Source organism: Hoplias malabaricus, chromosome 6 (genome assembly GCF_029633855.1).
Source record: "Hoplias malabaricus isolate fHopMal1 chromosome 6, fHopMal1.hap1, whole genome shotgun sequence".
Taxonomy (NCBI): domain Eukaryota; kingdom Metazoa; phylum Chordata; class Actinopteri; order Characiformes; family Erythrinidae; genus Hoplias; species Hoplias malabaricus.
This window is the reverse complement of record NC_089805.1, coordinates 50,822,967-50,836,293: the sequence shown is the minus strand read 5'-3', so window position 1 is coordinate 50,836,293 and position 13,327 is coordinate 50,822,967.

The following is a 13,327-nucleotide window of genomic DNA, read 5'->3' as shown; positions in this document are numbered from 1 at the left end:
AGTTGAAAACATAAGCATTTTTGATGCTAATTTATTACATGTCATATTACTGTGACAAAATAAATTTGTAGCATCAGACGGACATATTTTTCTTGATATTCTAAGCTCTGGGATGTATGACTGATAAAGTTCTGACAGTCACAGCAGGCCCAGACTTTCAGGAATTTAGTTCAGGGCACATATGGACAATTTCCCAACAAATAAAAAACATTTTGGTACTTTGGCAGTTTTCTCAGATGCTGATAATATTTATAATTATTATTATTATTATTATCATCTTTTTTTAAAAATGATGAAATAATACTTGTTTATTTAGAATACACACAATAAAGAATTATTTAAGCTTTTTAGTTTATATTTGTTGATCTAATGCAGTATTATTTGATGTGAAACCTACAAAAAACTTGAAAAACTATAAATTAATAATAGGAATATGTTTTTGCTGATGACTCATAGTTTTCTGCCCAGAGATAGCGTGGGATGTGAGTCAAAAGGAAACTGAAAGTAAACACCATCTTTCTTGTCCCTTTGCAGCGTCTTTATTTCTGATTTTAGCGAATATCATTAGAATCTTTCATGACAAGGACATAAGACAAAATATTTCAAGAAGCGCCTTGATTTTTAGGTGGTTTTTCACACTAGATTACTCCCAGAGGCTTCACAGCACCGCAATGAGAGTGCTATTTTTAGAAACGGTAGGATCCAAATAAGTACAAGTGTATTCCCCTTGATCTTCCCATGTAACATTACGTAAAAGAATTGAACAATCATCTCTAACTTTGAACCATCTAAGGGCATTAAACAAAAGATACTTTCTCTGGTCACGAGGCAAGTGATCAACTTCAGGTCCTGTTAACACCACTTCTTCACCACGACTATTTTTCCACTTAGGAGGATTATTACTCCCTGTATTAAATCTTCCACATTTAGAGGGAAGATGAACTGTTTTACCTAATTTAACTTTAATCACAGTCTTCAAAGGGGATGACGTTGTTGAAATTATCAAAGGCACTAGTGTAGTTAGATGTGATCCATTTACCCCCTCACAAACTTTCGACACTGGAAAAGTAAAATTCTCTAAAGTTTCATTCTCTTTAGTTCTCATACCGTTTAGGTCTAACCTTTTTCCGAACTGGTCTTGGACTCTTTTCTTGATCCAAGTTTTGAAATGGAATTACTGCTTTCTGGAATGGGACTTGCTGTTTCTGGGACATATTGAAATTCAATTTCTCCAAACTTTTTGTCTTGTTTACAATCTGCTGTGTCATGTCTGGCATCGTCAGAAATATACACAGAGTCATCAACATCATCCAAACCAGGGACGATCTCCTCTTCAGGAGATTTACTCTGGTTTGTTTCTTGCATACATAATACTGTGAAATACTTTGCATCTGGAGGAATTTGGGCTAACAAAACGTGGATCTGGTACTTCTGCTGGAAAGTCTGCTACTACTTCATTTATTGCTCTCAAATCATGTACTAAATGATAAGAGTTATCTGGCTTCTTCACAGGCAACAAAGGTGTATCACTCTGTGGATTCTGTGTTATCTTCAGAACATCTGTTTTCACAAGACCTTCAATTTGTGGTTCGATCCCTTTGATTGCTTCTTCATTCAAAGGATACTTAGGCTTCCACTGAGGTTTTGTTCCTGGTCAGAGTTCAACTTTCACTGGTTGAGCTGACTTCACAAATCCAATGTCAGTGCTATGTTGCGACCATAAACATTTTGGAACATATCACAGCATTTCCTCTTTCAAAGAGTTTGAATCCATCTTCTCATTGCAAAGTGATTCATGTGTCATCCTGACGACTTGTGGCTGTCCTTGTCCTTGAGCAGTAATCATAATCTTAATAAATCGCTGATCTTCACTCCTCCAGATGGAAAGATTCTCTTTTAGAGGTTTAAAGACAACTTCTTCTGCTTCTGCCATCATTTCCTGTATTTGTTTCCATTTGTCCAAATATCTGCCATTTGTTTCTGCTCACAATCCTCAGACACCAGCAAAGTCAAATGTGGTACACTTTTTCCCGTATCAAACTCTTTATGCAAGTAATCATTTTTGTCTATCGTCATAGCAGCTCCTTGTGGTCCCAAAATTATGCAACATGAGCATAATTCAACTTTCTTTGGTTGATGACTCAGCCATTGTTCTGCATCTGATTGTTCAGCATCCTTAAAGTATTTCAGTGTACAATGAAATGGATACTCTGGAGCCTTTGCATCAGGCATGTTTGCTACAATAAACTTCTCCCACATCTTGGCTGGTTCCAAGAATTCTTCGCTAAAATTTCCAATCCAAAATATCGAAGAAGCTTCAGTCTCTGTTTTCATCATCAATTGATCAATCATTTCACTCGGCACATCCACCAGGCAGCCGTCGGGTGTGCATTTTATTGTACAGTTCAGTCTGCACAAAGCATCTCTTCCCAAAAGTGCAATAGTTGTATGTTCTGATACCAGTATGGGTATTGTAGTCTTCAGATGTTTATAGCAGAGCTCAATTGGTTCTGTGAGAGGAATCAGCTGTTTTACTCCCTCAAACCCGATTGTCCGAATCATCTGACCAGACCTGGGGAGGTCCCTTACTCTTTCATCCATCATCGCTGTCTTCATTCTCTGTTTCATCAGAACTTCCATCTCTTGAGTCCTCTTTCCTTCTACGCACATCTCCTCTTTTTTCTACTTTAGCTAGCATTCGTCTGATGGCTGGGTCGTATCCACCCATGGCCTCCTCCTGGTCACTCAAATCCTCATCTCCAATGGTCCTCCTTCTCATTCTTAGTTCACTTCTAGCCTGCAGACGTCGAGTTTTCTTCTTGCTTTTGGAACTCTGATACAGAGCATACAACTCTGATGGTGTCTTAACCGAGTCCACATGTGAAAAAGACACATTAACTTCTGCCATTTGTTTTTCAATTGTCTTTGTACACTGATGAATTGCTTCTGCACCTTTCTCCCTCTTTTCCTTTGCCGCCTTTATCAGTTTCTGACTCTCTTGTTCAAATAACTGCCAAGCTCTATTTCTCTTTTTTCCTTTCACTTTTCTCCTTGATGCCCTTTCTTCCGTCCTGCTCTATATGTTGATACAAGTACCTCTATTGTTTTAATTAAATCTGGGTTAAGTGTCCCCTCTACCGGCCATGGTTGGTCTATGTCAGGCCATCGCTTATAATATTTTTCTGATATTCTTGCAATGTCTTTTATTAAAGGATTGTTTTTCCTAACTATATCAACAGGAGTAACCCCTTTTGAAACATTAGAGACCATTTTTGTCATAATAATGACTAAATATGTTCTAAATGACTAAATATTTTTCCTCTGTTTATAGGCCACTATATTAAAACAATCAATAAAAATTAATCCCCAATTGAATTTGCCAACTTCAGAGAAATCAAACCTTAATATGCAATACAATTCACACCACTAAATCCCCTTTACTAAGTGATATAACTACTAAGTGCACCATAAACTTTAAAGAATTTAAAGAAATTAAAGAATATACAAACTTATATAAGGCTCAACAAGCACTTCTAAATATGATTACCACTAAATATTTGCAACCCCATTACACCTATAGCAAAGCTTAAATCAGAAACCCCTTTTCAAATAATAATTTTTCTTCATAAACCTCATTGTTAACTCTTAATGGAATTGCAATCAAAGCATTATCTTAAAAAATGAACAACCTGTTGCTAAGCCTTCTTTGAAAAAGTCTATGTCATGTACTATAGCACCAATAATGAACTAAATGCAAATATATAAACAAATCAATGAATTTCCAATTATTACTTTTTAATAATGAGCCCTATTAATGATTTAATCTAAATGTATCAATGCAGGTGTTTGTGAAAGAAGTTTGTGGACAAAAATAACTGGCCTTTGTGCAGTCTGCTCTGGGTAACTTCGACCCCCCTTTTTCCAGCCAGCTCCTCGTCTCCTCGTCTCACGCACCCCCACGGGATGAGAGAAACAGACTCACACACACAGGCACCCCACAGGATAAGAGAAACAGACAAATAGAAATTTAATACATTCAGCTTACTTTTTGGTAAATAAACATTCAATATGATTATTTGTATTTTATTTGCCAACATTTAGTTCATTCATAAGATTTTTACCCTTCATTCAATATTGTAAACACCTCTAACAAATCTTTTCATTGGCTTAACGCCTGAATGACCTTTTTCTCAACCCCCCTAGAAAGGGTCAAAAATGATTGATGGCAAAACTAAGTCCATCCTCAATACAGCTTCTTTTAACATCTGGTTTTGCTTAACCAGTTTAACATAAACATTTCACATACTATTTTATGACCACTTGATAGTAAATTTTCAACCCTGCATATTGGTTCTTAAAACTCATATACTAAGATAAGATTGATGTACTATGTTGTAATTTTAACATATAAACATTGCAGTGGTATGTTTAAACCCCAGAAAGCACCACTGTCAAACACTCAAAAACTGTCAAAATTTTCCAATATTCGCACATTGGCAGTACTTTTTTTCATTTATTCGTTAGCAGCTAATTATTTATATATATATATATATATATATATATATATATATATATATATATATATATATATAAAGTAACAGTACTTCACAAAGATCTAAACATCAGAGACTATAAGATTCAACCCCTTTTTCTGAGCAACAATTGTTAATTCATTAAACCCAAATGAGCAACATTAAAGCTCAACATCCAACTGAAACAACACCATTCCAACACACTCTATTATTCATTCATTCATTCATTCATTCATTATCTGTAACCGCTTATCCAATTCAGGGTCGCGGTGGGTCCAGAGCCCACCTGGAATCATTGGGCGCAAGGTGGGAACACACCCTGGAGGGGGCACCAGTCCTTCACAGGGCAACACAGGCACACACACACACATTCACTCACACCTACGGACACTTTTGAGTCACCAATCCACCTGCAACGTGTGTTTTTGGACTGTGGGAGGAAACCGGAGCACCCGGAGGAAACCCACACGGACACGGGGAGAACACCACACTCTATTAATTCAATCCAAATTTCATCTTGTGGCAGCTCTCTCCATATAAGGCCATTGCTCAGTTCCACTGGCCTAAAACAATTACCCCATACAATGTGTCTCAATTTCATCAAATCATTGCATTCAAAGAGAACACAAACATATTACTGCTCCAACAATTCACTCTCACCCACTATGTTAGATTTATCCTCTATTTCCCTTTTATTTTAGATCATAAGTACAACACAAGCACCACACCCATAGAAAAAACTCAGTTCAAACACACCCAATCTCAGGAGCTCCAAACCCCTGTACAGCACTATGCATCAATATTTTCATACATTTATATTTTTAATTTGCCCAAATAACTATTAGTTTCTATTTAAACCAAATCAATGTGGCTTTTATCAGTACGTCACAAATCAAAGTCCTGCCATTTCTCTCTTTTTCAAGCGTGGAATAATCAAAGTGTAAGATCTCAAAGCTTCAGCGAAATTGAGAGGAACTTAATCCCGTGATCTCTTTTTTCTCCCAATAAAAGCCAACATATGGAGATTTCAAATTCTCTCCTTTTCCCCAATAACAATTTTCCTTTAATTCCCATGATTAAACCTTACAGTTTCCCCAATGTACCCTATTAATTACTCAGCTTTAACACCTCGCTCTCCTTTTTCCTATTCTCAGCATCTAAAAACCTCTTTCTGGAGCTCATTGTCTATAGTTTTCTTAATGTATAGTCTCCAAGAAAGCTCATAAAAACGTCTTTCTGGAGCTAATTTCCTCCTGTTTTCTTTAATTTACTGTCTCCCAGAAAGCTAATTTATTTTTTACTTTTTATTTTTTAATTTAAAAACGTCTTCCTTTCAGGCTCATTGTCATAAATAAACAAACCCCTCAATTTATTGAGGTTCATAATCATTTAGATAACTGTCCTTGAACAAAGCTCATAATTTTTACCATTACAAATTTTTCTCTCAATTCTTCATCACATTTCCCCTCTTTCTTTAAACACTCTCTCTCTCTGACACTCCCTGGGCAGAGGTGTCCTTTCCCCACTGTCTCTAAACACACCCACAGAAAATGTATGGCTCTTTACAGCGCAAGGGAGAGACCAGTTCTCCCCGCACACACTCATGAGCGACCAAAGAAGGGAGGGGGGTTGATCATTCCCCCACTTTCTCCTAATACTCCCAAAAAAATATTTCAGCTGACACACACACATACACAGCAAGACACTCCTTTTTTTTCTTAACTCACTAAGCACACACACACATACACATCATCCAACATCCCCCAAACAGCTTTTACACACCCATCACTTTCAACACAATTCTCATAGTGGACTCATTCACACATTAACAGCATGCTTTGTCATTGCCGCCCTTATTCCTTATTCCTTTATTTAATTTCCTTATTTCCTTATTTTTAATTTATGCTCCTTATGAGGTGTAATAATTCAAAAAGAGGCAGCATCAATACAGTGTTCGTCAACAGTGTTTCGAGTGTGCACCCCTAATTAAATCTCTGCATCACACCTCCAGTTTCTCATCAAACTGACCCAAAAAATCACCTAGTGAATTTTTCAGGGTTTACGGCCGGGCTAATCCCGCCTCAACAGAGGACTTATCCGAAATCTGCAGCATCCTCTCTTTATTTAGCTCTAGTATCTCTTTTCCTTTTTTTCCACATATTCCTCTTATATTATTTCTCTTATATTCCATTCCCTTATATTCCTTTTCCTTTTAACCTTAAATAAAATTTAACCAAATGCCACTGGGCCCAGGGCTTCTCACTATTTCAATACAATCCAATTCCACAATAACTCAAAGCTTACTTTCACGCAATGACTGTGATTCATGTCTTACAGTTTTAAACAAAAATAGGGCCCTGTTTACCCAAAGTTGCATGTCATCGTCAGCTCACCTCATCGTTACTAATTAAGCTATTCTACACTTATACTTCAACTTTTCCTTTCCTTTTCTTTTTCCATTTCTTCTGTTACATCTGTTCCTTTTTACTCTTTTCTTCATTATTCCCTTTTATTTCCTTCATTTCTATTTCACTATTCCTATAGTTAAAAATTTTGAACAGTGAAACTTTATCCAACACCATCATCAGCACAACACTGCTACACTAATGAGTCTATCTCGGTGCAACACTCTCTGCATCAGACAGCCCAAATTTGTGAAAATCTCACCTTCTATTTGCCGGGTTTAAGCGGGAGTTCGAATGCAGGAGCCGTCTGAAGCAGGAAGATCACAATTCAGCATGTGTGTGTGTGTGTGTGTGTGTGTGTGTGTGCGTCTCACTATACTTGTGAGGACCAGCTATAAACAAACGTTCTTGTGAGGACATTTTTCGAAGTGAAATGATATATAATCATATGTTATGTTCTTCACAGTCACCAGATCTCAGTTGAACACCTAGAGTAGAGTTTGAAGCGATGTGTTAGACCCATGTCCTTCAGCCTCATCAGAACCCCAGTTCAGGGAATAACTTCTGTAAGGACGGCTCTATCCCTCCAGTAGAGTTCCAGAGACTGGAGGCTCTGTAACAAGAGCACTGAAGCTGCTCTGACAGCTTGTGGTGTCTACGTTGTTTTTGTTAGTCAAGTGTTTTTTCATGACTTCTTTTACCCACGCCTATAAAACATCAGGTGACCTGCAGACCATCGCCCCCTACAACATTAACATGGTGAGGATCAGAGAGAGAAACAAGACGAACAGCTGTTTATCTTCGTAAATCTTCATAAAGACTATGGCTATGGGTTATGGGTTAACCCTTACCTTAACAAAACATAGATGTGTACTTATGTAATCATTTTCTTTCAGGAAAGTCAACAATAAATTTGTGTATGAAGCATTGCTTTTGTGTGTTTTGTGTGGTTTTCTAGTGTTCTCCACTGGTCCCAGACAGAGAGCGTATATCGGTCCACTGACACACCACTGACTGTAGACCACTGCTGGTCCACCATCAGACCACTCAGATTAGTGATGTGTCGGTTGCGAACGAACCGGTTCAAAGAGCCGGCTCTTGTAAGTGAATGATGAGAGCCGGTTCCCGTCTAAGACCAAGCCATTTTTTTCTAAGGCTTGTCATTCAACCAATCAGAGAACAACAAGCAAAGCTGAGACACTTGGTTTTCCTGAAATAAGTTAAATGTTTGTTGACAGTTGTGATTGTTTTAATCACTACCGTTGAATGCTGCTGTTTTGCAGAAAACAGTGGAACCTCTACTTACGAACTTGATCCGTTCCGTGACCCGGTTCGTAAGTAGAAAAGTTTGTTTCTCGAGTAAACATTACAGTACATTATTTTTTCCAGCCCACCCCAAAAGTCACCCTTTTTGCACTGATATATGTTTACGAAACTCTCAAATTAGTAAGCATTACTAAAAATAAAAAAGAAATACACTAGTAACAGTAATAAATGACTGGCTGGAGGAGTAACACAGGCACTGGCTATATGACGGGAGGTGGGGGGTGGGTGGAATAACGGAGAGTAAGCGAGTGAATGTGGGGAGACGAAGCGTACATACGGCTTAACTTAGCACGAATTTCGATGTCTGCCATTTACACTAATGCTAAATTGCTAAAGCTACAATTTGGTAATCTTAAAAGCTCGAGGGTCAAGAAAACGAGAGAAAACGGGTCAATGACTCAAGTCTGGCTGCGCTGGGAGACTCGTCTATTGGGGTCAGTGGCCATTTCCATCCACTGGCTCGGCAGAGGCTCGAGTTTATTTCTAGAGTCATGGTTCATTGGTGGATGCAAAAAATATTCAAATGCCTGGTTCGTATCTTGTAAAGTTTGTTAGTATAGGCGTTCGTAAGTAGAGGTTCCACTGTATTTGTTTATTTTATTAATCAGTAATGGATGATTATTTAATTTAATAAGCTATTTTGTAATACCTATCTTTTGGGTTCCATTGGCTATATTTCAGAGTTTACAAGTGATTTTTTATTAAGTTATTTCCAGTTATATAAAATACAGTTATTTATACAATTGAATGTGTGAATGCAATCAGTGAGTTATTACAAGACAGCCATAAAAACAATTGGCCATTGCAACACTATTTATTATTTTTAATATTGAGCAAAAATATTTTGTCCATATAGTCATGTAAAATGTAGGTAATATTGTTCTGTACCAGTGGAAATAAGTGGTAAAACAAAGAGCCATTTAGGAGCCGAAAGAGCCGGCTCTTTATGAAGAGCCAAGCCAAAAGAGCCGGGGATAGAAGGATAGAACTTATTTATCATCTCCTCACACAGATTTTACATTCACAGAGACTTTTATTCTGGAAAACACACTAATACAAATATTACCAACAACTCTGAGAGATATAATAATGAGTATGAGTCTGATATAAAATGATTAAATGATAAAAATGTTGACACTGTGCTGATTTAAATTATTTACTGATCTTATTTATAAAGAATAACAAAAAGAACCTAATGAAGGAGAAAATGTAAATTACACTGTGAATGGAAAAGTGCTAAAATGTGGCATTTTGTCTACAATTCTGTTTAATCAGCAGTGGTCCGCCCAGAAAACGCTGTGTAAAACACTAGTGGACCTCCAACTTTGTCCTCAGTGGATCAACAGTGGTCCGCCGTCTCCTTGCTGTCAGGGGATCGAGGGTGTTTAGGCCTTAATTAAAGACTTAAAAAAACAAACTATGCCTTTAAACACCACATGATTCTGCCTTCCTGCCTGTTACTGCCCCTACGCCTTGTACTGTACCAGCATGATCTCTCTCTTGTTAGGAGCCTGGACTTGATAAAATACTGAGGAAATGTTTAGGAAAAACCAGCTGAAGCATAAAGACCAAAATGCTTGGTGAGATGCTTGGTGTTGTAAACTTGTCTTCTGGTGGTTTCAGAGTGAAGAGAGGAGAACAGTCTGTATATAATGCTGTTTATTGAGCGCTCTGGATGAATCTGAGACTGAATCTGAATCTCAGACTGAATCTAATGGTCTGTGAGAGACACACATTTTATACCCCATTTTACAACCTTACACATGGAACTAAACAGGGTCTGAAAACAGGAGGAACTGTCGTAACACATCACTGTCGTAAAGAAGCCATAAAAAGCCTAGGCCATAAATATCATCTGAGTTCCTGGTGCACTGTGGTAAAGTTAACTAAGTTAAGTAATGTTGAAATAATGCATGGTAATGGTCAGTCATTCCTTCAGATGTCCAGTCAAAATAAAAAAAACTCTTTCTGCCCTTCTAAAGTGATATTCTTAGTTGTTACTAAACTATTTGCATCAATGTCTTCCACTGGGTTTCTAGCTTCAAAAGTCACTTTACTAATATTCACTTCATGCTCTATATTTAACACTGGTTTCTGTGCTATGTTTACTTTCTTCTGCAATGAAAAGGATATTACTTCAGGAATCTGGGTTACTTTTACAACATTATGTGATCTTGTTATTTTTTCATTTACAACAGTTGCGATAGATTCAGATGTACCCAAAACAGAAGTTATCATTGGCAGTGTAGTAATATTCATCTCCTTTAATGGCATATCTAAAATAGTAATCTGATTTGTTACATTATTTCCTTTACTTATTTCTGGAGCTAAAGTAATTGGCTTAATTTGTTCTTTAGTAACCTTCAGAGTCATTGCTATAGTGGTTTGGTCCTGATCTTTTTTACCATAACTATCACTGTATGAGTTATGTACCCTTCTCTCCACACATTTTGAAATGGCAAAAATTTAAGCTCTGGCTCCAAATAAATACACGTGTATTCCCCTTGATCTTCCCATGTAACATTACGTAAAAGAATTGAACAATTATCTCTAACTTTGAACCTCCTAAAGGCATTAAACAAAAGATACTTTCTCTGGTCACGAGGCAAATGATCAACTTCAGGTCCTGTTAACACCACTTATTCACCTATTACTATTACTATTATGGCTATTACTCCCTGTATTAAATCTTCCACATTTACAGGGAAGATGAACTGTTTTACCTAATTTAACTTTAATCACAGTCTTCAAAGGTGATGACTTTGTCGAAATGATCAGAGGCACCAGTGTATTTAGATGTGTCACCTCCTCAGTATCATTAAACACTGGAAAGGTACAATTCTCTAAAGTTTCATTTTTTTTAGTCCTTGTATCGTTTAGGTCTAACATTTTTTCAAACTGGTCTTGGACTCTTTTCTTGATCCAAGTCCCTGAACTGTTTTGAAATGGAATTACTGCTTTCTGGAATGGGACCTGCTGTTTCTGGGACATACTGAAATTCAATGTCTCCAAAATGTCTGTCTTGTTTACAATCTGCTGTGTCATGTCTGGCATCGTCAGAAATATACACAGAGTCATCAGCATCATCCAAACCAGGGACAATTTCTTCTTCAGGAGTTTAACTCTGGGATTTCTCCTGCATGTTATTTTCAACCTGTACTTCCTCATGTTCTTTTGGCTCTCCTGAACCTGCAACCTCTCCTCCCTTTGAGAAAGGCTTCTCTTCACTTGGTGCTTTAACACAGTGAGATAAATGATACCATGTTGGAGACCCTTTAACATGGACTGCTGTTCCAGTACTGCGAACAACTTCAAAAGGTCCTTCCCGGCGTTTGTTATACCATTTTCTTCTAAATACCTTTACAAACACCTTGTCTCCAGGCAGCACTGCATTTCTTCCTTTGCTCATCCAGCCTCTCCTGCTCCTCCTCTTTTCTTTGCTTTTCCGAAATGTATGTGGATATTCTTTTATGTAAATTAGCTAATTATGAAACATATGCCAGCATGTCATCTTCCAAAAGGGCTAAACTTGGACCTTTCCCACTTGTACACACACATGGCATTGGCATTCGTCTGCCTGTCATCAACTCATGAGGAGTCATGTGTAAATCGCGCAGCTCACTTGAGCGACACACCATTAATTCTAATGGAAGTGCTGCTATCCAATTTAAACCTGTGTGCTGACAGATTTTAACAATACGCTTTGTGGATGGTACACAGCACCCAGACACTGTTTAATTCCCAATTTTTGTAAAATTAATTTCACTGTTTTATCCACAAACTCTTTCCCCTCTTTCTTAACATTCCCAAGAAAGGGTCTAAAGTGATTGATGGCAAGTCCATCCTCAATAAAGCTTGCTTTTAACATCTGGTTTTGCTTTCCCAGTTTAACATAAATGTGCCACATACCATTTTATGACAACTAAATAATACATTTCCAACCCTGCATTATTCTTTAAAACTTAGTATATTTATCTTAGTATCTTAGTAGTAGTAAGTTGTAATTTTAACATATAAGAACATTGCAGTGGTATGTTTGAAACCCTAGAAAGCACCACTGTCAACCACTCAGAGTTTATTTCCAATATTCTTACATTTATCAGTTGGCAGCTAATTAATTGTTTATAAAAAGTAACAGTACTTCACAGAGATCTAAACACCAGAGACTATAAGACTCAACCCCTTTTTTCTGACAAATAAATTTTAATTTACTAAACCCAAATGAACAACATTAAAGCTCAACATCTATTATTACAGTCATAGTGAGCTAGGAACCAAAGAAGGGGCAGCTTTAGCTTAATGATTAGAGACTGGGCTTTGTACTGGAAGGTCGCCGCTTCAATCCCCAGGACCAGCAGGAACATTCATGACTGAAGTGCCCTTGAGCACTGAATCCCCCGGGTGCCGGAGATGGCTGCACACCGCTCTGTTAACAGCCATTATTGCACTAGTGTGTGTGTGTGTGTGTGTGTGTGTGTGTGTGTGTGTGTGTGTTGCCCTGTGAAGGACTGGCGCCCCCTCCAGAGCGTATTCCTGCCTTGCGCCCAATGATTCCAGGTAGGCTCTGGACCCACCGCGACCCTGAACTGGATAAGGGTTACAGATAATGAATTAATGAATGAATGAATGTATTATTTCAGTTGCAAATAGATCTCAAATGTCCTAATATGAAATTATGTCCCTAGAATAATAACAGGTTATAAATAAATAAATGCATATACAGTACCTATCAAAAGTTTGGACACATCTCCTCATTACTCATTAGTGGAATAGGGCTTTTCAACGTATACAACTGTGTACAGAACTGTGTCCCTACCTCTGCACAGCCCCAGTTACAGTCTCAGACACATTAAGAAGGGAGCAGTTCTACAGATTAACTCTCGATGAGGCCACAGCTGTTCACTGAAAACCATTCCAGGTGACGACCTCATGAAGCCGACTGAGAGAACAGCAAGAATGCACAAAGCAACGGGGCTACTGTGAAGTGTCTAAAGTGTAAAACATATTCTGGTTTGTTTAACACATTTCATTGTTTACTACATATGTGTTCCTTCATAGTTTTAA